The following is a 26,809-nucleotide window of genomic DNA, read 5'->3' on the forward strand; positions in this document are numbered from 1 at the left end:
CTAAAAGTGCTTAAATACAGCATAACATATGAAAATGCTCTTAAGACACCCCCTTGTATGAATGAAGGGCACAATTGGAACTGTAAAGATGGCACTTGTTTCCAATGTACCACATTTATGCTGTGAATCTGATGCCAGTAGAAAGGGGTCCTTGGTGGCTCCTTCCCCATGGTGGAATGTTTACCCCTAGGAAACTTGTGAAAGTCCAAAAGCATTTTTAGATATGAATTAAGTTTCCTTCATCTATAATGTAAATGTAGAAGGAAGCACTGTTTAATGGTAGGAGTAGCCAATGTAGTGCCTCCCAACATTTGTTGGACTACAACACCCATTATCCCTAGCCATTGGCTATGTTGGCTTGGGCTGATGGGAATTTGAGTCCAACATCTGGAGGGCACTACATTGGCTACTATTGCACTGCATCTATGTTGCATGTATTCTTAGTCCATCTGTGTCAATTAGGTGGCTGGCTTCTGCATTTTGCAGCAAGTGAACGTTTCTTCTCAAGAGCAACTCTTCCCAGAATCTAGAAAATACTCAATTACAAATGCATAAATAATGCCAGGAAAGCTTAGCAGATATAATTAATTGAAAATGTTCCAAGAGGCAGCCAAGATCTGTTTGCCTATAATTATAAAAGATCCAGAAGTAGCCCCAGGCTCAGACCAAACATCCATCTATCCCTCATTTCATTTCCAACAATGGCCAGATGCTACTGAGAGACTTACAAGTAGAGCATGAAGGCAACAGCCATTCCCCAGCATTTGTCCTCCAACATTTAATATTCAGAGGTGTGCTGCTTCTGATCAAGGAGACCCTGTTTCACTATCACAGTTAATACCACTGACAAACCTATCTACCATGAATTAGTCTAATCTCTTTCGAAAGCTACCAAAGCTAGCAGCCATCATCATAGCTCATGACATTAAATTCTACAAGTTTATTATGTGTTGTGTTGAGCAGTCCGTTCCTTTAGCCTTCTTCAGCCATTCAGTTTGAATGCATGAAGGGGCAAGCAGGAGCATGTGAGGTAAGCCCTCCTCCCTTGATGATGCATGCATGCACCAGGCATTCTCCTCAGCCAAAGTGTGATTATCATTGATATAAAGGGTGGTGCCTTACTTATGCATAGAATTTTGAACATGAGACAGGAACCCTGATTGACCAATGTTCCCATACCCATGTTGGAAAACCTATGCACAATTAAGGAATCTCCCTTCAGACAACTGCTGATCACATGTTGGCTGGGTAGAGTGCCTGTTGTGGGCATCATCACCAAGACTTACCCCACATACTTCGGCTTGCATCTTCACACATTCAAACTGAATGAAGAGGACTTCTCTCCTGAAGCTTTTGCCAGAGTGGCCTTGATTTCTTTAAGTTGGATTCCTGCACTGAGTAGGAGGTTGGACTTGATGGCGTCATAGGCCCCTTCGAACCCTACTATTCTATGATTCTATTCAAGTATTACTTTCTTCACACCATTCATAATTTTATAAATGTCTACCACATTCCCTGGTAAGGTCTCCCCCACCCAACTATAAAGCCTTAAATACTTTAGCCTTTCTTCAGAGCGAAAACACTCCAGTCCCACAATCACTTTGGTTGCCCCTTTCTGCAGCTTTTCCATATATCCTTTTTGAAGTGGGTCACCAGAATTGTACATAATATTCCCAATGTGAGTGTACATCGTTCTTTTCCTAATTAAATCTCAACATTTCCTTTTGCAGCACTGTTGCTGCACACTGAGTCACCATTTTTAGTGAAACTGTCCACCATGATTCCAAGATCTCTCTTTTCAATTACCACAACCAGGTCATATCCCAGAAATCTACAATATAAGAACATAAGAACATAAGAAGAGCCTGCTGGATCAGGCCAGTGGCCCATCTAGTCCACCATCCTGTTCTCACAGTGGCCAACCAGGTGCCTGGGGGAAGCCCGCAAGCAGGACCCGAGTGCAAGAACACTCTCCCCTCCTGAGGCTTCCAGCAACTGGTTTTCAGAAGCATGCTGCCTCTGACTAGGGTGGCACAGCACAGCCATCACGGCTAGTAGCCATTGATAGCCCTGTCCTCCATGAATTTGTCTAATCTTCTTTTAAAGCCATCCAAGCTGGTGGCCATTACTGCATCTTGTGGGAGCAAATTCCATAGTTTAACTATGCGCTGAGTAAAGAAGTACTTCCTTTTGTCTGTCCTGAATCTTCCAACATTCAGCTTCTTTGAATGTCCATGAGTTCTAGTATTATGAGAGGGAGAAGAACTTTTCTCTCTCCACTTTCTCAATGCCATGCATAATTTTATACACTTCTATCATGTCTCCTCTGACCTGCCTTTTCTCTAAACTAAAAAGCCCCAAATGACGCAACCTTTCCTCGTAAGGGAGTCGCTCCATCCCCTTGATCATTCTGGTTGCCCTCTTCTGAACCTTTTCCAACTCTATAATATCCTTTTTGAGATGAGGCGATCAGAACTGTACACAGTATTCCAAATGCGGCCACACCATAGATTTATACAATGGCATGATGATATCGGCTGTTTTATTTTCAATACCTTTCCTAATTATCGCTAGCATGGAATTTGCCTTTTTCACAGCTGCCGCACACTGGGTCGACATTTTCATCGTGCTGTCCACTACAACCCCGAGGTCTCTCTCCTGGTCGGTCACCGCCAGTTCAGACCCCATGAGCGTATATGTGAAATTAAGATTTTTTGCTCCAATATGCATAATTTTACACTTGTTTATATTGAATTGCATTTGCCATTTTTCCGCCCATTCACTCAGTTTGGAGAGGTCTTTTTGGAGCTCTTCGCAATCCCTTTTTGTTTTAACAACCCTGAACAATTTAGTGTCGTCAGCAAACTTGGCCACTTCACTGCTCACTCCTAATTCTAGGTCATTAATAAACAAGTTGAAAAGTACAGGTCCCAATACCGATCCTTGAGGGACTCCACTTTCTACAGCACTCCATTGGGAGAACTGTCCGTTTATTCCTACTCTCTGCTTTCTGCTTCTTAACCAATCCCTTATCCACAAGAGGACCTCTCCTCTTATTCCATGACTGCTAAGCTTCCTCAGAAGCCTTTGGTGAGGTACCTTGTCAAACGCTTTTTGAAAGTCTACGTCCACTGGATCACCTCTATCTATATGCTTGTTGACACTCTCAAAGAATTCTAATAGGTTACTGAGACAGGACTTTCCCTTGCAGAAGCCATGCTGGCTCTGCTTCAGCAAGGCTTGTTCTTCTATGTGCTTAGTTAATCTAGCTTTAATCATACTTTCTACCAGTTTTCCAGGGACAGAAGTTAAGCTAACTGGCCTGTAATTTCCGGGATCCCCTCTGGATCCCTTTTTGAAGATTGGCGTTACATTTGCCACTTTCCAGTCCTCAGGCACGGAGGAGGACCCAAGGGACAAGTTACATATTTTAGTTAGCAGATCAGCAATTTCACCTTTGAGTTCTTTGAGAACTCTCGGGTGGATGCCATCCAGGCCCGGTGATTTGTCAGTTTTTATATTGTCCATTAAGCTTAGAACTTCCTCTCTCGTTACCACTATTTCTCTCAGTTCCTCAGAATCCCTTCCTGCAAATGTTAGTTCAGGTTCAGGGATCTGCCCTATATCTTCCACTGTGAAGACAGATGCAAAGAATTCATTTAGCTTCTCTGCAATCTCCTTATCGTTCTTTAGTACACCTTTGACTCCCTTATCATCCAAGGGTCCAATCGTCTCCCTAGATGGTCTCCTGCTTTGAATGTATTTATAGCATTTTTTGTTGTTGGTTTTTGTGTTCTTAGCAATGTGCTCCTCAAATTCTTTTTTAGCATCCCTTATTGTCTTCTTGCATTTCTTTTGCCAGAGTTTGTGTTCTTTTTTATTTTCTTCATTTGGACAAGACTTTTTGCCTCTAAGAGCTTCCTTGACTTTGCTGGTTAACCATGCTGGCATCTTCTTGGCCCTGGCGGTACCTTTTCTGATCTGCGGTATGCACTCCAGTTGGGCTTCTAATACAGTGTTTTTAAACAACTTCCAAGCATTTTCGAGTGATGTGACCCTCTGGACTTTGTTTTTCAGCTTTCTTTTTACTAATCCCCTCATTTTTGTGAAGTTTCCTCTTTTGAAGTCAAATGTGACCGTGTTGGATTTTCTTGGCAATTGGCCAGTTACATGTATGTTTAATTTAATAGCACTGTGGTCACTGCTCCCAATCGGTTCAACAACACTTACATCTCGCACCAGGTCCCGGTCCCCACTGAGGATTAAGTCCAGGGTTGCCATCCCTCTGGTCGGTTCCATGACCAACTGGTCTAGGGAATAGTCATTTAGAATATCTAGAAACTTTGCTTCTTTGTCATGACTGGAACACATATGCAGCCAGTCTATGTCTGGGTAGTTGAAGTCACCCATTACTACCACATTTCCTAGTTTGGATGCTTCCTCAATTTCATATCTCATCTCCAGGTCTCCCTGAGCATTTTGATCAGGGGGACGATAGATCGTTCCCAGTATTAAGTCCCCCTGGGGCATGGTATCACCACCCACAACGATTCTGTGGAGGAGTCTGCCTCTTTTGGGGTTTCGAGCTTGCTGGATTCAATGCCTTCTTTCATGTATAGAGCGACTCCGCCACCAATACGTCCTTCCCTGTCCTTCCGATATAGTTTATATCCAGGGATAACCGTATCCCACTGGTTTTCTCCATTCCACCAGGTCTCCGTTATGCTCACTTTATCAATGCTCTCCTCTAAGACCAAGCACTCCAGTTCTCCCATCTTGGTTCGGAGGCTCCTAGCATTAGCGTACAGGCACTTGTAAGCAGTGTCTCTCTTCAAGTGTCTTTGGCACTTGTGGTTAGGCCTGTGGTAATTTTGCTCTTCTGAATTTATATCCTGTGCCCCTGCTCTCACAATGCCTACTTCTAGGCCTACCCCTTTTAACATTTCATCATTTCTTTGGTTTTTATCCCAGGGGGGAGGTTTATTCCGAACCGGACCTTTCTCAGCTCCTGTCGGGTTTCCCCCCTCAGTCAGTTTAAAAGCTGCTCTGCTACCTTTTTAATTTTAAGTGCCAGCAGTCTGGTTCCATTCTGGTTCAAGTGGAGCCCGTCCCTTTTGTACAGGCCCGGCTTGTCCCAAAATGTTCCCCAGTGCCTAACAAATCCAAACCCTTCCACCCGACACCATCATCTCATCCACGCATTGAGACTGCGAAGCTGGTCCTGTCTGGCTGGTCCTGTGCGTGGAACTGGTAGCATTTCAGAGAAAGCCACCTTGGAGGTCCTGGCTTTCAGCATCCTACCTAGCAACCTAAATATTGCTTCCAGGACCTCACGGCTGCATTTCCCCATGTCGTTGGTGCCAACGTGCACCACGACCACTGACTCCTTCCCAGCACTGTCTACCAAACTATCTAAACGACGGGCGATATCCGCAACCTTCGCACCAGGCAGGCAAAACACCTTGCAGTCTACACACCCATCACACACCCCACTGTCTATGTTCCTAATGATCGAATCACCCACTACAAGGATCCCTCCACCCCCTGGAGATATATCCTCGGGACGAGAGGATAGCTGCTCATCCCCCAAGGAATGGGTCCCTTCTAAGGGATCGTTTCCCTCTTCCTCAACTGGATGCTCTCCTTCCCTGAGACCATCATTCTCCATGATAGCAGGAGAGCTATCATCGTTGGAGTGGGACACAGCTATAACGTCCCTGAAGGCTCCTTCACACACCTCTCTGCCTCTCTCAGCTTTTCCAGGTCAGCCACCTTGGCCTCAAGGAAATGAAGTCATTCCCGGAGAGCCAGGAGCTCATTGCACCGAGAGCACACCCACGACTGCTGTCCAACAGGCAGATAGTCGTACATGCTGCAGGCTGTGCAAAACACTGGAAAGCCCCCACACGCCTGCTGGCTTCTTACCTGCATAGTTTTGTTTGAGGTTTATTACGTCAATAGGTTGGAGACTGTGGTTTAGTTGAGGTCAGGGAACAGAAGGGCAGAGTGGGGGGGCCCTGGCCTCCTCGCCCTGCTGCCGAACTCGCTCTGCTGCTTAACTCGCCTTGACGCTTTGTCAGCTGGGGCCTTGACGCTTTGTCAGCTGGGGCTCCCTCTAGCTCGTGGAGCAGGCTCCAACATGCATAACTTTACAATCCCTTACACTGAACCTCATTTCATTTTGTTTATTGTCTTTTCACACACTTCAGTCTATAAAATCAGTTTGGCTTTCACCATCCTGAATAATTTTGTGTCATCCACAAACTTGGCTGCCTCATTGCTTGCCCCTAATTCCAGATCATTTATGAGTAAGTAAAATAAGAACCCACCTATTGCCAAAAAAAACCACCCTTCTGTCAGTCCACAAGAATACCCAATGCCATCACTTCTAGTGTTTGTGTTCAGTTTCAATATCTTAATATCATCCATTTGATCTTGACCACAGGCAATGGTTCAGAAAAGAGGTTTCTGCTCCTAGAGCAGTGGAGAATGAAAAATAGTTGGACATTATTACTATACTGTACTCTGAACCTTTGGCTTCTGTCTTTCTACAGACAGAGATGGTAACCAAAAGTGAAGATATGATCACTAAAGAATTCCATAGATTATCTTCCAGGAAAATAGTGTCATCTCTTCATCTGACTAACATGTTCAAGGCAATTCAAGGACAACCCTGTGTGCCCACAAAATAGAGAAGATGGTTTATCAATATCTGGAGGTCCATAGCATGAAATGGTCCAGAGCAGTCAGATACTTAGGCTGAAAACCAGGGCCGGTGCCAGATGGCAGCCAGGTCAGGCCCTGGCCAAGGGTCCCTGAAGGGCCCCTCCTTAGGATGGGTGGGTAGTACTCCCTTCCATGATCCATGGCAGCGTTGGCTCCCAAACCTGCCATTGATTGCAGAGAGGAGCTCCCAGGCACACCCACCCACTACCATGCATGCCCCTCCTACTTTTTCCTTGAAGTAAATGCTGGCTGCGCTGTGGATGTATGCCTTCCATCAACCAAGATGTTGGCCGAGGTTTCCCTATGGGGCTGATGCCCTTGCTGCTATATTGGTTGATGGCAGGTATGTGCACACATAGCATGCATGTGTGCCATCAACCAAGATGATGGGGGAGGCATCAGCCCCTTAGGGAAGCCTCAGCCACCATCTTGGCTGATTTATTTATTTATTTATTATTTGATTTATATCCTGCCCTTCCTCCCAGCAGGAGCCCAGAGCAGGCATGCTCGCACAGAGGGGGCAGCATTCACTTCAAGGGAAAGGTAGATAGGGCATGTGTGTATGTGCTGGGGCAGGCTGGAGCCCAATGGCCCCAGCCTGCCTGATGCCAGCCCTGCTGAAAACACACTAGTCACCAGAGCAAAGAGTTTCCATTGGCCACACGTGGAGGGGGAACAGGTTGATCTGCCGATTAGTTGCAAAATCTCTTTGAAGCTGAATTAACAACAACAAAAACACTCAAGCTGTTCCCACCAGGTTTTACAGTAAAAAGGGGCAGGGTTTGACTAGCGTCGTGTGCCCCTGTTTTCAGAGGAGAGAGGTGAGGACACACTGGAACCAGTAGAACAGTGAATATGTTTCTACCCTAACTAACTTGATGTCAACTGAAGCAAACTTTAAGCTTTAATTTGGATTCCTGCATTGAGCAGGGGTTTGGACCTGATGGCCTTGATAGGCCCCTTCCAACTCTATGGATATGATTCTATGAAACTGTGTCCCAAAGCGAAAATCAGGAAGTAAAAGGGACAAGGTAGAATGCACCATCCAGAAATGCCTAGAATTGCACACCAACTATGTGTTTTAGCAATTTTTTCACAAAGGAGGCAGGATGAAAATTAGCTTTTTGACAGAAAGTAAATATTTCTTACATAGTGGCCAAATAACCCCTGTGTTCAGCACAGTAAGAAACTTCAGTTCTCTTAATTAACTTAAAATAATTCCTCTTACAAAAAGTCTAGCCTTTCCCATGTGTTTTAATTACCCAGGAAGAGCATCGTTTTAATCTGGATGCTTGCTCTTACCAAGCAAGGAGGAAACAAACGGAAAACAACCCTGACAATTGCAACAAGTAGGTGACAGAGAGACTCTTGATTTGGACTTTGTGTCAAATGTGTTATCCAAGTCAGAACAGAGATAAACAATTTTATTTGTAAAGTGTCTTCCAAATCTGTTGCAGAGGCTACAAATGGTTTGACATCCAGATGGGAAGAAAAAAGTCCACTCAGTACATGCCAAAGTATGATACTCTGTGATAGCAGTAACAAAGGAAGATCTCTTCACTGTCATATGATGTCCTCCCAAAGTACTTCATGTCTTATTTGGTCTGAAGTCTTCTGCAAGATTTGCTTTAGACATGTACTTTATACTTCAAGTTCTCCATATGCCCTAGGAAGATTCATTACTCATTTGGTGGGACAGGAAATCTAGGATCCACTGTGTCGATGGCTATAGTTTGCTCTCCCATATCAGAGATGATGCAAGTCAACATATTGTAAGCTGCTCTGCACAGAGGCCAGCAACCATCAAGCAGTTTTATTTTTCAATGATTTAGTGGTTCAGAAAACCAGAAACAAGACCACTCAAACTGTACTGAAAAATCTCTTATAAAACAGAAGCTGCATCAGTGTAAGTAAATTATAATTAACTATGCCCCACAATTATCAACTAGACAGATGTACAAGAGAGCAAGTTAAAAGCATGCAAATGTTAAGTCTTATTTTAGACCACAGGTTGAAACCCTGCAAATGTATCTTTACTTTAGCAAATTGTCATAGCTGAAAGGAACGGGGGATTCTATGCTGAACCAATGCTTTAGAGTCTACAACCTGTTATTTTACTGTTGCTTGTACTAGGGTTGCCAGGTCCATGGCCTGAGACTGATCCTGTATCTTTAGCAGAAGAGAAAGTCTGCCAAGTGCAGGTGTTCTTGCAACTCTGTAATGGGAAAAACCACAAGGTGGAATTCTCCTTTCCCCCTCCACAACTTTTAAAGATACAGAAGACCTCTTGGAGGCCAGGCCTGGCAACGAAGAGGTCTTCTGTACCTTTAAAAGTTGTGCAAGGGAAAGGGAGAATTCCACCTTGTGGTTTTTCCCATTACAGAGTTGAAAGAACACCTGTACTTGGCTGACTTTCTCTTCTCCTAAAGATACAGGATCGGTCTCAGGCCAACAACCTGGCAACCCTAGCTTGTACTGATATACAAATTCAGATTCATACAACCTCCTTCCCTTCTGTTCTGCCTCTGAACTTGCCTATAATGTAATCAGCATTCTACTCCTCCTACTGGGCAAGCTACTCACATTTTAAGTTTTTCCTCACTTGAGAACATTTCAACAGCTCACCAATTTTATGAAGAAACAACTGTTAAACTATGAGCTTTAGGATATTAAAAGGAACACCTTTCAAGGAGCAGACACACTTTTAATCTCCCACAATCTCACAAGGTCCAGATTCTAGCTGGTGGTGCTACTCTGTAACTTGCTTAGCATAATAGTTAACTAGCCCTAACCGGGTCTGCAAAACAGTCAATGATTATGTTTGATTTCCAAGGTCTGCTAAATGTAGATGCCAGACTTCACCAAATCTGTCACCTGCAAAAGATTGCTACTAGCACAAAATTTAAGGAACGTTACTGCTTACATCACTGCAACTTATGCATATAGCATTCATATTCCATAAAGTGTTTTGCAGTCTTTCTAGTTTTCACAATAAACTGAAGTAGGTTACTATTATTTCTGTTTTCAGATGATTAGAGATTGACACACTATGGCAACTTTGGATGACATCAGAAGTGCTAACCTGCAAGTGCATGAATGCCTCATGCTTCCACTTTCTGCACTACTTTCATAGAGATGTATAAGTGGTATGAGCACCACTTCAGCACAAGTGTTACTTCAAGCAGTGCAGTGGAAGAGCAAAAAAGCACATGCAAGGAATCTATGCACCCACTTAAGTCAGAGGTTAGAAACCTGGGACCCTGTAAATGTTGTTTGACTACAGCTCCCATCATCCCTGAACACTTGCCGTGCTAGCTGAAGGAGATGAGGGTTGGAGCCCAATATGTGGAAGGTGACAGGATCCCTATTTCTGACATCAGAGAAATACTAACTGTAGTATACAACAAAGCCATTTTGTGTTCTTAACACATATGCATCTTAAACCCTGGTCTATGAGATCACAGTCCAACAATATATGTCAGGGGTAGCCAACATGGTGCCTTCCAAAAGTTATTGAACTTCAGCTCCCATCATCTATGGCCATTGGCCATGCCAACTGGGGCCGATGGGAGTTAGAATCCAACAATATCTGGAGGACACCATGTTGGCTACATGTTCTATGTACAGGATCAATATTGGGGGGAGAGGGATGAAGGAGTTATCCATCCTTTTACCACCTTGATTGTGAATTCAACATTTTTCACTACACACACCTACACACACACAAGGCTAGTGACACCTTAAAGAACAACTATGATTCACAATGTCACAAGCTTTTGTGGGTATATTATCCTATAGAGAAAAAAACGTAAACACTGCAGTCTACTGTGACTAGCACTTTGTGCATCTGAAGAGTCCACAAAAGCTTATGCCACAATAAATCTGTTACTCTTTAAGATGCCAAATCTCTCTGTGCGTGTCTTTGCAATAACAGACCAACACAGCTACCCCTGTAGAATGTATCTCCATGCTAAAGTTCAACATCTGGATTACGTGATTTGAAGCACATGTTCTAACTTCTGTTCTGTGCTCTCTTGACAATGACCAATGTACTTCTGCTTGCATGTCATTTGTTTTTGCTTCCCGCAGAAAAACTGTGCGAAGCTGAAGAGTGCATCACTAAGCAGATCCTATTTGTGACTGCAAAGATGCTGTGTTTGGGCTCCTCAAGGGAGAGACAATAAAACACAAAAAGCCTTATTTAACACACATTTTTAAAGAGCACCAATAATTTGGGATAGCATACAAAAGAAGGAAAATCTACAGGAGGAAATAACAAGTGGGTGAGAGGAAATTGCTTAGCTGTAATTTCATAAAATCTCTTTCAAGGCAAGCACTAATCCTCCAGCTCCAGCGGGTTCCTAACCCAAGCTCTGGTGAATGATTCTCAGAGGTAGGGAACAGTTTACATTAAGTCAACAGTACCTAGACGTTCAAAAAAGACAAAACAAAACAAACGCTGCGCCCTCTCCCTTTTTCCTAGCAGTTTTGCGCCTAATCTAAGCAACCCCCATTAGCGGAAATGTGCTAAAGTTGAAAAATGCAGCACAGCTTGCAAAGGGGGGGGGGGGGCAGCAAGATTAAATGCACGAAAAGCAGCCAGTAAATCTTCATCCATGAAAGACAAAACAAATCTGTCTGCCACTGTGAATAAAAGAGTGGGGCTTTTGGTGGTGGGCAGCTGGGAAAGCTTTAGGGGTTTTAAGTAGGTTGCTTTTCTAGAGATGCCTTGCCGAAGTTTCTCCAGGCTTAAATATAATAAATAACTCCAGGGCAAAGTTTAAAATCATCTCCTGGGTATGCTTGGTTTCCGGACTCACCGTGGGCACAGTCCTTTCTCGGGCAGCGCCCCTTGCCCTACAAGCTGCTGCCTTTTGCTCCTTCTCCCCAGACAGACAGACAGCCCCTTCCCCTCCCCGTTGCGCGCAAATCCATAAACTCATGCGGAACAAAAGGCGAAGTCCCGATCGCTGAAAGCGCAGCAGCTCCTCACTCACCTCCTTGCGCTCCTGCCTTTTGTGCATCGCTCTCCTTCCTCAGCCACTCCAGAGACTCCCTTGGCGGGCGCTTCACCAAATCAGACACCCCCTCCCCCGCTTCCTCAGTCCGGCAGGATCCACCTCCTACTCCTCCTATTCCTCCATGCACAGCCGAAGCAACAATCCCGCCCATTAGGGTATCCCACCTCCATCCTCCAACAGAATAGCGCCGTTACACACACGCACACGCACCCCTCCTGTTGACAATGGTTCGTTCCCTCCGGGACAACGTGTAGTAGAGGGAAAAATCGGAAGGCCGGGGGGGTTGGAGGAGGGACGCGCACTCACAGAAAGAAAGCGAATTTCTGAGCGCAGTCTGTACTGTGGCATTACCTTCCCAGTGTTTTGATCCTGCGTCTGATGGACTCCAATCCACGAAAGTTTACACCAGGAACTGGGGCCGGGCATTGTGGTTGTGTACACACCATACCTTTGAAGTACATCTCTCTCACCATACCCCTGCTCCCTCCAAAAAAGAATCCTGGGAATTGTAGATCTGTGAAGGGTAAACTACAGTTCCCAGGATTCATGGGAGGGGGGAAAGATGTGCTTCAAATGTGGTTTTCTCAGTGTAACCTACCTCACAGGGTTGTTGTAAAGTTCAAATTGAAAAGGGGGAGCCATGAACACTACCTTGAGATCCTTGGAGAAAAGTTGCAATATAAATGTATTAATAATAGGCTGCAATGCTATACCCACTTACCCTTTCTTTGAAGTCAGTGGAACTAACTTTTTGGTAGACATTTATAGACTGGCCTTGTAACTCCATTATGTCTTTAAGATGCAACACAAAATTTATGTTTGAAAAACACAGGTTGCCTTTCTAGAATTTAGTTCTGTGAACAAAACATGTATTTGGAACAAGACGACAGCCTCCCTTCCAACCCTCGGTAAGTGGATTTTAGTGGCATGTCAATGCCGAGATTACTGCTTGCCAAAAGTCCCTGCTTGCACGGTCTGTGCCAAGCTGTGGCGCCCATTTCAAGGCAGAAATCCAAGGACCAACTCAGCAAAATGAGCAGGAGCGTTTCCAGTCATAGCAGGGTTGCATCCAGAGGTCAGCACATTCATGCCATACAGTTATGCCACTATTATTCCACTTTAAACAGGCATGGCTTCTCCCAAAGAACCGTGGGAAGAGTAGTTTGTGAAGGGTGCTGTGAGTTATTTGGAGACTCCTATTCCCCTCACAAAGCTACAATTTCCAAAGTTATTTAACAGTCAGTCCCTCTTCCCAGAGAACTCTGGCAACTATAGTTCTGTGAGGAGAATAGGGATCTCCCAAGAGTGTGGGGCTGCAATTCTAACCTCATTACCAGGGAGTAAGGCCCATTGAATTTAACAAGTCTTACCTCTGAATAGCCTTGGTTAGTACTATGTGGAAAGTCTGGATCCAACCCATTCTCATCTCTGTTGTGGCCCCCACCCTCTGGAACTCTCTCCCTTTCGATCTCAGACATGCTCCCTCCCTGTCCAGCTATCGCCGAGCCTTGAAGACCTGGCTGTTCAGGCAGGCCTACAAGATTGGGACAGATTAATTTATGTTCTGAATTAATGAATGGTTTTTTAGCTTAAAATTTGATTATGTTGATCTATATGTATTGTTTTTATTCTTGTTGTTCGTCGCCTAGAGTGTCCCTAACCCGGACAGATAGGCGGCTGAAAAATAAAATTTATTATTATATTATTATAAAGAGGAGGGTCCTGTAAAACCATTAAGTATCACTTATCAAATTGCACCACCGGTGCCACACTTTCTATCCTCTCTCTTGCATGACTTGGGGTTGGGGACGGAGTTTCTAACTACTGCTGAAGAGCCTGCAAGTTAGAAGCCCACAAATAGGCTTTCTCGGCTAAAGTCCTGGATTGCTGCAATCCATTTCCCCCTCTTCCAGGGCTACTCCCAGTGACATCATGCTATTCTCCACCAGCAATATGCCCGGAGGGCTTTCGGAGCTGGTGAGATTTCAGGTTGAGAAATCTCTTGTAAAACTTTGCATAAATTTTCAGCAAAAGGGTAGGATGCCGAAGAACAACAAATAGTTATTCATCCTGAGTCAGCTTCCTATCTGTGACATCAGAAAAAATAGGACAGCCAGAAAAAAAAAGGGGGGGGGGAGAAACCTAGCCTAAGAATACTCCCCCTCCCCCCTCCTGTCAAGAGCTTGGACTGGAGTCAGACTCACAGGAAGAGGATGTCTGCAGCACAATTCTCTCAGGAATCCAGCTGTGTTTATTTGCCCCTCTTTCACAGAGACTTAAGGATATTTTAGAGGGAGGGCTGCTTAGCATACACACCTTGGGCTGCCTAAAATTTAGGTGGCAACCCCTCAACAGCACTTATTTAGGACAAGAATGAGAGAAGTTCCCCTCCTTGAACCTCTTGTTCTTTGAAGAATCTCAAGAGACCCAATTCAGAAGGCCTGCAAAAAAAAAAAAAAGTTACAGGACCCCTACAAATAAGACAAAAAGGGTTTATTCAGGCAATGGGTGACCTTACATAGGAAACCCTAAGAACCTTTTCTGCTCCATCCTTTTATTATTCATTTAGGGTGGTTTTTTTTTCCAGGCCCAGTCAATGCTGTGTTTTTGCTCCAGACACACACCAGAATTTTCCAAACACACAATATGTTTGATAACAATACAACAGTCTCACTAGGTAACACTTTTCTTGCAGTTACTCCCTCTCATGCCAGTTATGAATGTACTGTACTAAACTGTTGCGAGTTAAATTATACTGCCACAAGAATGGCTGTATATAATAGCCAGCATGGATTTTTCACATTCCACAATGTAAAATTGAAAATACCCCCATGCCATTCTGCTGCTTCCCAGCTCATTTCAGAACAAAACCTTACAAAACTTACAGTCCTGAACTCAGAAACCCTTGCTTAACAACCCTCTAAGTTTCATGGACATACACAAAACATTCCAAGAGAACAGAGAGTTCAAAGTGTAGAACAAGAGGAAAAAATCCAGACCCCTGTTGGACTTTTTTTTCTGTCAGTGGTCTCATAATGTGTTGAAATTAATTACAAACCAGCCATGATCACAGAGTACCTGTAATCCTATTACTGACCTTGCCCCATACTCTGACCTTCATTTTCTGCAGTTAAAAAGTTAAAAAAAATGCATGGCTGATTTTTAATTAATTTAAGAAATGTAACATTGATGTCTATTATAGTGTCAGGCATGCTCAGTAAGAACCCGTTAGTGTTCTAAAATCAAGTGTCACAGCTGCTTGGCTTAGCTAATCAGGTGGCCACACCAGACATTTATTCCACTTTAGAGAGTCATGGCTTCCTCCAAAGAATCCTGGGAAGTGTAGTTTGTGAAGGGTGTTGAGAGTTGTTAGGAGACTTCTATTCCCGTGACACATCTCCAGTGGCCAGAGTGGTTGAACAGTCAGCCACTCTGATTGAAGCTCTGTAAGGGGAACAGGGTGTCTCCTACCAACTCTCAACAACACAATTCCAGTGAATAATAATTGACAGAGAGAATACATACATGGTTTGGTCTACCTTCACAGGCAGTGGATTGGAACAACAGCAATTGAAGCCACACTTCTCAGTATGTGAACTCTTTTTTACCACTATTGAGCAAGAAACAAACCATCATGCAAACAGCAAGGTGCATCATCAGTGGGTTTAAGGGGGTTGAGCTGAGCACATGGAACCACTGTTGTTGCTTCTATGGATGTAAGGGAGTGAGGTTAAAGTTAAATGAAATGCAAACAGAAAAAGGGAAACAAAAGATAGTGATGATTTCCAAAATGCAATACCATATCAATCACAACAAAATTCCTATGAGTAAGGCAGAAAACTCAGTATTAGTTTCCTACATAATAAGTGATACCCATGTAAGCCCTGCCTAATTGCCTTATAAAAATATGATTGAAGAGGGAGAGAAAGATTTACAAGCCAAACATAATACTTTTCTATGTTTACTCAAAAGTCCCATTAATTTACAGCACAATCCTAACCATGTCTACTCAAAGTAAGTCCTATTGAATTCAATGGGTTTCACTGCTGGTATGTGGGATTAGCATTGAAGCTATGTTCCCAGCAAAGCGAGTATTGGATTAAAGCTTCATATTGGGAAGGTTTTCAAAACACTGCACTCTCCAACAGTCCAGGAAAATTTAAACTTGTTTGACTCCTGCACAAGACAGATGAAGACTAAAATCTATATACTTACTCAATTTCTGAGATTTTTTATATAAACAGGAAAAACAACAGTTTTCTGGCCTTGCAATGGGGTCTACCTACTGCCTTGTCAATCACAACCCTGACTTCACTTATTGGCTACAAACCTGAAAGGGCAGGGTTAGAGCCCCCTGCTACGAGCTCATTTAACAGAAGTTGGGGAGGGAGCTGACGTTTTGGTGTATATCTCTTAAACCAGACCACCTAGAAACTTAATTCTTTAAAAAATGAAAGCTGAGAGTCTGGAGATTAAGGTGACTCACCTGGAGACCCGGAGAGGACCCCAAAAACCCAGAATCTCCTGGCAAAAACCAGAAACCTGGCAACCCTACCCCATATGTGCTTTGCCTGGTGAGGATAAGCCTGAACATCCCATGGTCTGTTGTTCTATCTTACAAGGCCACATTGTACTCCTGTCTCGCACCTCCTTCTGGGCTCCTTTAGGAGGAAGGGGAGGGATAGAAATTTAATTAATAAATTGCCAAATTTCCCCACAGTGTACACAATCGTGCATCTTGTTACCTGTCTTCAGCTAGAGCTATGGTGACATTACAGTTAACCAGAATTTTTAAGATGTAGCATGCTGCAGCATGCTTACTCTCACACAAGGCCTGCTCTCCTTTCCAAACAATTTCAAGGAGATATTGCACTGATGCAACTGAAAACAAAAATCTGGAGTTATTGCTCAAAGGAGTAGCTGGGCCTAGCCTTGACAAAATTCCCTTATTGTCTGAAAAATATCATCATGGCTTTAGATGCCACTTTTCTCCCAAAACTGTGCCCAGAGTGACTCACAATATATCAAATGAATAAGTATAACAGATAAAAAACATATTAGTAACAATTAGAAATAATCATAATATCAATAAGTAGATACAAAAAAACCCCAGTCCATACAGCATTGTATAAATCAATACAAATAAGCTTACCTAATTTAATAGCTTAAACTAAGTGGAGGACAAAATATTACCAATACAAAAAATAGAATAGTAGGATATCTTACTAAAATAAAATAGGATATCTTCAGATATCCAAGGATCCCACCCCACCCCTCACCTCGGATAGATACACACAGACTCTCACCCAGGAGGGGTCTTATGCCTACCATTATCGTGGCCTCTTCCCGCCTCGCGGCTGCCATATGCTGTTTTACACACAGTTGTGACCACTAGAAATGTCTGCATTTTCAAGGACAAGATATATACCCTTGTCCCTCCAACCTTTCCCATTTCCCATTCTTTATCACCCACATGCATCTGCCATGCAGCAGAATCTTTATTAGTGTTTATCAGAAGCCATTCAGTGTTCTGTTAAATGCAAAATCCAGCATAAAAGCATAGTAACTGCTGGGAAATTTGGTTTTATTTTCTGGAAAGTGTTTTGTAAATCATGTCTAATTCTTAATTAGTGATATTAGTGATATTTCATCTGGTTAGAAACAATAATATACTGTAACATGACAGTTTAAAACTAGTCATAAAATTCCTAATGTCTAGACTGCACCAAAAAAGAGAGTAAAAAAGAACCATGGTTGTTATGTTTACTGTAATTATATAAATAAGATTATAAAGATCCCTGACATGAAATGTAATTGGCAAGAGCTCACATAACGTGTTATTTTCTAACAATTCCTATTTAATATTCATAAGAACAAAATTAATCACATTAAAAAAAACACCTGTATCTAGTGTGCTTAAGCTCATCCAGACGACTGTAAAATGTGTGACATGATTGCTTTGTGTTTTCATTATTTTTCGGACATCCATATGATGCTGCGCGCTTTTGCACATTTTTGTGCAATTAAATCCGCTCCTGCAATACCACAAATCATGCAATTTGCTTTTTTAAACCTGGAATCATCCGCTGTATCTTCAGGTGCTTGGATGCAATACTGCGGACTTTACAGCTGTGGGCGTTTGATGGGCGGTTCTTGGGCGGTTCCCCATATCCCTTCCCTCATTCTCAGCCAATCATGTATTTCCACTGTTGCGCATGTGCACGAATGTCCGGGGAAAGCCCAGGAAAAAGGAACCTATCAGAGCAATGGTGTGGTGTTGGGGGGGCCCCCTGCAACTTCTACTGCGCAGATGCAAAAAAGCGCATTTGCGCAGAAGCAGCAACAGCAGTTAAATTTTAGCCAGCCTGCAAACTGGGCAGCCGCTCAGGGTGAGATCTGCAATTGTGGTTGTTTGGAAACTTTTTCAAGGGAGAAAATATTTATCTTTGCCTAACCTCCACCTCCCACCCCTCACCCCCCGCATCAAATGCCCTACTTGAACATATTGGTCTTTGCTTCCAGGCATCCAGAGTGGAGGGGGGGAGGAGAAGAGAAATAAAGGCTTTCCTCTTGGATTAATGACACTCACACACTGTTAGTCAATTTCGCTTTCCTGCCTGCAAGGCTACTCTCTTTGAGTCTTGTCAATTTCAACCACAGCCTGCAGGTTCTCTGCAGCCCAGCTGAGCTGAAAAGCATACAGTGGCTTTTGTGAAATATGGCAAATACAAGCAAAAAACCCACAGGAATTATTGGTGTATAAGCGGTTTGCTAGAGCGTCTCAGCCACCCGCAACCATAGAGACTGGTGGTCTACCTTCCTAGACATGACACATCGTTACTTGCTGTTCTGGAGAAATAAGTGGAATTGCAATCATGTGTATCTCCAGAAACGTTAATATGCATAAAGGTAGAAAAGCATACAGTTGGTTTTGCGAAATATCGCAAATACAAACAAACAAAAATACAGAAATTATAGGCATATAAGTGGTTTGCATGTTTCTTTTATCAGAGGGAACACCACAAAGCCAGTGCTGGTTGCTTCAGCGCAGATTGACGCTTCAGCGCAGATTGACACAGCAGCACGCTGGGCTGTTTGCCCGCATTCCCTGCCTGAGCCAAGAGCGGCCACCCATGGGGGGGGCTGTTTGCTTCCCTCAGGGGCAGCATTCCTGCCGCCGAGCCGCATAACGGTCCGGGGCTGAACTCTGCAGTGAATGAGCCCAAAGTGTATGGGGGGATTTGCCCGGCGATTACAAGCGCTGATCCCTTGCACTGCCCACAATCCCCCTGGATGGTCAGGGGCACCTGGAGACACACACCCCGGCCTGCGCTGCTCCAGAGTGGTGAGCGACAAGGAACTCCATTACAGCCACAACTACCAAACCATTAGGAAATTCAAACTTTCGCGCTCGTACGTTCAAGCGCATGCGCCTTGTTGTGCTTTGTTGCAAAAGGGGAGAGGAGCATACGTCATTTTTTGCAGACCAATTGGCTGATAGGGGGAGTGTTATGCGTGGAGCTAGGAAAAAGTGAGAAGAAGTACGGGTCCTCTTGCTGTGTGTGTGAGCACAAAAAAATGTGGTTTTTTTTATTGGGAAAGAACAAACAAACAGGCAAAGTGAGAACTGTCAGATGACGAACCAGATATGGAAAACGTGGATTATCCCGCTCTGTTTGGATGAGCCCTAAGAAAATTAGTTATATTGCAGAACAAAAATAAATACTTGTCCTTTTCAACTTCTTTGTTCCATTTTTTTTAAAATAAAAGTTTTATCCAAAAGTGTAGGTTTTGGCTAAAATCAATGAAGAAATCAGGATGGAATTTGCTCAGATTTCATAATAATGTATGCTGCAGCCTTTCTATATAAATGCCAGGTTTTTAGGAGTATGTATGAATCAGAGCTTGGAAGTAACTAGTTACCAGTAATTAGTTACAAGTAATTTATTACTTTTTTGAGTAACGAGTGGGTAACTGCATTACATTTTGCTTGTAATAGAACGAGTAGTAACTTCATTACTTTTGAGGAGTAATTGTAATGTTTCCAGCATTACTTTTGTGCATTACTTGGGGGGAGGGGAGCAGAGGAAGTCTTCTGCTCCTCTGATTTGTGAATAAAAATTGTGTGCTTCAAATTGGGCTTCTGTGCAGCTTTGTTCTTCCTTCATGCTCTATGGGTGCTTAGGAGGTGACGAGGGAGGAGGTGGAGAGTGAGAGGGGGTGGACAAAACAATTGTTTAAAAATTGACAGGAGTGGAAGGAGAAAAGAGCTGGAGGCAATATGTATATACAAAAATATGTGTGTTGGGGTATCACCATTGCTGGGGGTGGGGTGAGGGGATGTGAGATTCTGTTATGCCATTCTGTTAATCTGACGGATAAAAAAAATTATTCTACTACCCTCTGTGTGTGTGTGTGCTTATTTTTAATGTTGTTTTAGGCTACTTAGATGTGCAGCAGCCAAGGCCAGCACCTTATAGGCCATTTTTTTTAAAAAAAAGTAACTAAAATGTAATTGTAGCAATTACTAGAGCAATTACTGGAGACCATCTAGGGAGACGATTGGACCCTTGGATGATAAGGGAGTCAAAGGTGTCCTAAAGAACGATAAGGAGATTGCAGAGAAGCTAAATGAATTCTTTGCATCTGTCTTCACAGTGGAAGATATAGGGTAGATCCCTGAACCTGAACTAACATTTGCAGGAAGGGATTCTGAGGAACTGAGACAAATAGTGGTAACGAGAGAGGAAGTTCTAAGCTTAATGGACAATATAAAAACTGACAAATCACCGGGCCCGGATGGCATCCACCCGAGAGTTCTCAAAGAACTCAAAGGTGAAATTGCTGATCTGCTAACTAAAATATGTAACTTGTCCCTTGGGTCCTCCTCCGTGCCTGAGGACTGGAAAGTGGCAAATGTAACGCCAATCTTCAAAAAGGGATCCAGAGGGGATCCCGGAAATTACAGGCCAGTTAGCTTAACTTCTGTCCCTGGAAAACTGGTAGAAAGTATGATTAAAGCTAGATTAACTAAGCACATAGAAGAACAAGCCTTGCTGAAGCAGAGCCAGCATGGCTTCTGCAAGGGAAAGTCCTGTCTCAGTAACCTATTAGAATTCTCTGAGAGTGTCAACAAGCATATAGATAGAGGTGATCCAGTGGACGTAGACTTTCAAAAAGCGTTTGACAAGGTACCTCACCAAAGGCTTCTGAGGAAGCTTAGCAGTCATGGAATAAGAGGAGAGGTCCTCTTGTGGATAAGGAATTGGTTAAGAAGCAGAAAGCAGAGAGTAGGAATAAACAGACAGTTCTCCCAATGGAGGGCTGTAGAAAGTGGAGTCCCTCAAGGATCGGTATTGGGACCTGTACTTTTCAACTTGTTCATTAATGACCTAGAATTAGGAGTGAGCAGTGAAGTGGCCAAGTTTGCTGACGACACTAAATTGTTCAAGGTTGTTAAAAGAAAAAGGGATTGCGAAGAGCTCCAAAAAGACCTCTCCAAACTGAGTGAATGGGCAGAAAAATGGCAAATGCAATTCAATATAAACAAGTGTAAAATTATGCATATTGGAGCAAAAAATCTGAATTTCACATATACGCTCATGGGGTCTGAACTGGCGGTGACCGACCACGAGAGAGACCTCGGGGTTGTAGTGGACAGCACGATGAAAATGTCGACCCAGTGTGCGGCAGCTGTGAAAAAGGCAAATTCCATGCTAGCGATAATTAGGAAAGGTATTGAAAATAAAACAGCCGATATAATGCTGTTGTATAAATCTATGGTGTGGCCGCATTTGGAATACTGTGTACAGTTCTGGTCGCCTCATCTCAAAAAGGATATTATAGAGTTGGAAAAGGTTCAGAAGAGGGCAACCAGAATGATCAAGGGCATGGAGCGACTCCCTTACGAGGAAAGGTTGCAGCATTTGGGGCTTTTTAGTTTAGAGAAAAGGCAGGTCAGAGGAGACATGATAGAAGTGTATAAAATTATGCATGGCATTGAGAAAGTGGAGAGAGAAAAGTTCTTCTCCCTCTCTCATAATACTAGAACTCGTGGACATTCAAAGAAGCTGAATGTTGGAAGATTCAGGACAGACAAAAGGAAGTACTACTTTACTCAGCGCATAGTTAAACTATGGAATTTGCTCCCACAAGATGCAGTAATGGCCACCAGCTTGGACGGCTTTAAAAAAAGATTAGACAAATTCATGGAGGACAGGGCTATCAATGGCTACTAGCCGTGATGGCTGTGCTCTGCCACCCTAGTCAGAGGCAGCATGCTTCTGAAAACCAGTTGCTGGAAGCCTCAGGAGGGGAGAGTGTTCTTGCACTCGGGTCCTGCTTGCGGGCTTCCCCCAGGCACCTGGTTGGCCACTGTGAGAACAGGATTCTGGACTAGATGGGCCACTGGCCTGATCCAGCAGGCTCTTCTTATGTTCTTATGTTCTTATGTTCTTATGTTTGAGTAAAAGTAAAGTAATCAGTTACTTTCAGAGCAATTGTAATTGTAATGGTAATTACTACTTTTGGGGGGCCATGTAACTGTAATTTATTACTTTTTAAAAGTAATCTTCCAAGCTCTGGTATGAATTCACTTAGGCTGCACTCCTATACATGACCTGGGAGTGAGTCTCATTGAACATGATGGGGCTTACTTCTGAGTAGACATGTATAGGATTACACTATTAACACATTTGGAAAACTATAAATTTTCTCTCAGAGCTCCTTTTTAAATGGCAAATCCATTAGTTTGGCCAGCTGGCATTTCATCAGTATGGTAATGATGATGATACAGCAATTATGCTGAAGTCAAGCTTAGACGTGTCCACTCCATTCCGGTCGCCCCACCGATAACCAGTCATCTTTCCATGCTTACTGAATAAGTTCAGTTGTCTTCATGGAGCTGTTTCACGATCTCCACTTTAGTATCTCCCCTTTTTTTGTACTTCTGCAAATCTTGGGGCTCCCTTAAGCCACCTGGTACTTCCCTCTTAGGTGTAGATTGTGCCATTTTAGGTACATAAGAATCCACACTCAAAGAATGAATTTGCCACTAGTTTGTAGGATTTTAGACAGTTCAACATGCTTGACATATTCTTGCTTGGTGTGATAGTCAAGAACAACCCTGTAAGGCACTACCTATGAAAAAGGCTGGTTGAGTGAAGCAAGTTGTGTTTTCCTTACTAAACACTATTTACACATACACACACCCCAAACTTTGGTTGGAGTTAGTGCAGTGTTTCTCCAAGGGGGCGTATGACGTTTTGGGTTTTTTTTTTCTAAAATATATATACAATATAAATAAAAAATTAACAATATTAAAATATAAAAGTATGAAATGTCATGTTCAGGATATGAGAAGATCACACACAGATTGTTATGTGATCTGCCATTATTTTTATGTTTTATGGGATTTTTATGTTACTTAAAAAGGGGCATGGGTTAAGAAAGATTGAGAAACCTGGGGTTACTGCCTGCATACTTGACATTATAGCTGGGTGTGTTATGATACATAGGAAGTGGACATGCACCATTAAAACAGCCAAGGCCAGGCGTGGGACAAGAGGATGAAGGGTCTTTCTGAATGACAAACATTTTGCTGCAATATTTTCTTCTAGTAGAGACCCTCTGTTACCCGGCCCTCCCCCCATTCAGTTTAGCACTAAGCCACATTCACACCAGACATTTATGCCACTATTATTCCACTTGAAAAAGTCATGGCTTCCCTCAGAGAATCCTGGGAAGTGTAGTTTGTGAATGGTGCTGAAAGCTGTTAGAAGATTCTTGTTCCCCTCACAGAGCTACAATTCTCAAGAGTTTTCTGGAAAGAGGAAATGACTGTTAAACCACTATGGCAAATTGTAGCCCTGTGAGGGGAATAACAACTCTCAGCACCCTTCACAAACTACACTTCCCAGGATTCTTTGGGGAAATCATGACTGTTTAAAGTGGAACAATAGTGGAATAAATGTCTGGTCTGAGTTTGGATGTGAGCTAATGCAATTTTTAGCTTATAATATATGTATTATATCTTGCCCTGGGATCTTTCATGATGAGGGATGGGCTATAAATATGCCAGATAAATAAATAACATGTCAAAATTATAGTGATAAACAATGAAGACTGCATGTATGCGTGTTTATATAAAGGGGGGAGGGATTTTCTGTTGTATGATAAAAGGAATTCAGCCCTGCTGCCTTTTCCAGTTGAATTACCACACAGTTTATCTATTAACTTGAAACTGATTAAGCAGGCTGTTGCATAAGCAAAACTGCAGCCACAACATATCTGTTTAGTGCCTTTGTTGTTACAGCAATTGTATGTGTGTGTTTTCCATTCACTCAAGTCTTTTAAGAGCTTCCTGCAGATACAGTCAAAACATTCTCTTAAATGGGACAGACTCCTGATAAAAAACCAGCTACCTGATCAAGTTTAGTCAGAATAAAGCATTACTAATGGGAGAAAGCCCCATTCAGTTCAAACAGGACTTTCTTCTGAGTAGACATGGTTAAGATTGCGCTGGTAGATGGGACTTATTTTCTAGTAAGAATGTTTAGAATTGAAGCCTACGTTGCCTCTGGGATTTTAACTAACCTTTATTACTACAGGCTGACACACATTTTAAAACAATATTTGGAATAGTATCATGTGGGTCATGTTCCTTAGCACAAAGCCCTGAAAGGTTTGAGTATTATTATTATTATTATTAAGAGATACCATGCATAATTTTATACACCTCTATCATGCCACCCCTTACTTCCCTTTTTTTCTAAGCCAAAAAGTCTCAAATATTGTAACCGTTCTTCACAGGGGAGTCATTCCATCTCCTTGATCATTTGGTTGCCCTTTTCTGCCTTACTGGATCAGACCAAGTATCCATTAGTCCAGCATTCTGTTTCCAACAGCGGTTATCCGGAATAGCCCTGAAAGTCCACATGCAGCACATGAAGGCCACAACTACCCCCTTATTGCTTTTATTTTATTTTTATTTATTTTATAATTTAATTTGTATCCCGTCTTTCCTCCCAGCAGGAGCCCAGGGCGGCAAACAAAATGCTAAAAACACTTTAAAACATCATAAAAACAGATCTTAAAATACATTAAAACAAAACAGCGTTAAAAACATTTTTAAAAAAAACTTTTAAAAGTGTTAAAAACATTATTAAAAAACATATTGAGCAGTTCTAACACAGACGCAGACTGGGATAGGTCTCAACCTAAAAGGCTTGTTGAAAGAGCTTTTACTTATTTATTTTATAAATTTAGAAACCGTTTCATAGCCTGAGGCCATCAAAGATAAACATCTATGACAAGATAAAAATAAAATAGAACACAGTCTAAAAACAATCAAAACCATTCATGCAAACTCTAAAAACAATAAAACCATTCCTACAGATGTACAACTAATATGTACAATTGTCCCCAAACAGCGAGTATGCTGTCACCAATCTGTCACCTCCAGAATGCTTAGCCCTGGAACTTAGTGCCAGAGCTCAGGTCTGCAGGATGCAAAATAAAGAAAAACAGGAGAACCCTGGGAATGAGCAGAATGCCTTGCCTCACCTGTGAATAACCGTAGCCTATGCTTAGACTAATGGGATTTTTTTCATTATATTTTTTCTTAATGTTAGCTGTTGAGGTGTCCTCTTTTCTTCGTTTGTGCATTTTTGCCTTCCGTGCATTTTGATCTTCACCAAAGAGCAGGACAACAGTTCTTTTTTTAAAGTAATATAAGTAGCAGCTTCTATGTGTGTGTTTTTTTTAAAAAAACCCACCAGATCTCTATTAATTATGCTGACAGAAAGCTTTTGCATGCAGTGATGAGAATGTGCAGGAAGATGTTTTGAATAAGGTGGTTGCAATACATATTAGCCTGGTAATCTCTAAACCTTCAGCGCTGGCCTTGAGGTATCTTTTTTCATCAATACATGAATCTGAGACAATTTAAACAAGAGGGAATTTGTGTTAATGTTGACTATTTAGTTTTTTTCAAGTGGGCACAGACTGTTCCCCAGAAATAAAAATGTTTCTTCCTGTTTCCTAAGCTGAATAATAAAACTATTCTAGGTCACTGAGTGTGCTTTATACAAGGATTCAAGGCATAAGAAAACATTCTAAAGATACACCGAAACTAACCCACACACAACTATATTGGACTAAAAAGGTGATTCATCAAGTTACACATCAACTTACATTTAGGGTGTGCTGGCTAAAGGACTATAGGATTTGGTAAAAGCCACACCTAGCCTGTGGAATTTGAGATACAACACCACCACAAAAGATACACTGGTGGAACTCTTCTACCCAACTAGGGCTCCTCTTGCAGCTCCTGCGCATCTGGCATCTGTGGCAGGCTCCTATGACAGGGGTAAGACAATGCCCTATGATGTTCCTGTTTCTTTGGTGCTAGGGCTTAGTGATTAGGGCAAGGGTCACCAAAGTGGCACCTGCAGGCACCATTGTGCCCATCAATACTTCAATTGCTCCTACAAAAGGTCTTAAGTAAATATCCCCCTCAAAAATCCACAATGCACAAGAGAATGACAGCATAATTGGTGCACAGGATTGGTCTGTACACCAGTTTGTAATATTTGGATCTCTGCATTCTTCCTTCACAAGCCCTAAATAAATATTTTAAACTGAGAGCCCTCGTTGACAAATAAATGTAAATATTGTCAGATTATTTGGAGAAGGTTATTAGTAGTGCAAAGAACCCAGGGGGGAGCAGCCCAGCACACGTGTTGTGATTGCAATGCCATTTCCGTGTTTGGATCTGGTATTCAAAACAGTGTCAATCAATGTGGGACAGCTGCTGTACTGAGGAAAAAACTGGGTTATTTTATTTACTTTCTTCACTCCTTTATTTTCTACTAGCTCATGTGGATTTTTTCATAAGGCCAGTTTCCCAGCCAACTGTCTCTACCATGGTTAGGGCTCTAGCTTTCTTCCATCTCTCTGCATGATGTGCAATTCTTTCACCCAAGGTTGTGAGGAAACATTTCTATTTGCTGGATAGATTAAAAAATCCTACAGTTCAAAACTTTTGGGTTGGGATGGTTGTA

General features: G+C 42.6%; 1 protein-coding gene across 8 annotated transcripts in view; it reads right to left on the reverse strand.

Moving 5' to 3' along the window:
- The window catches only part of PHLDB2 (pleckstrin homology like domain family B member 2), a 115,589-nt gene extending 103,703 nt beyond the window's left edge, over positions 1-11,886 (reverse strand). For 3 of the 8 annotated variants that reach the window (XM_061628088.1, XM_061628090.1, XM_061628085.1), the window contains exon 1: positions 11,724-11,885. The gene's annotated coding sequence lies outside the window, so the exon portion shown is untranslated. Of the gene's footprint in view, positions 1-11,723 lie in introns of all 8 variants that reach the window. The other 5 variants (XM_061628091.1, XM_061628093.1, XM_061628086.1 and 2 more) reach the window with 4 other exon arrangements.
- Between the last annotated feature and the right edge of the window lie 14,923 nt (positions 11,887-26,809).

Source organism: Rhineura floridana, chromosome 5 (genome assembly GCF_030035675.1).
Source record: "Rhineura floridana isolate rRhiFlo1 chromosome 5, rRhiFlo1.hap2, whole genome shotgun sequence".
NCBI classification, from domain to species: Eukaryota; Metazoa; Chordata; class Lepidosauria; order Squamata; family Rhineuridae; genus Rhineura; species Rhineura floridana.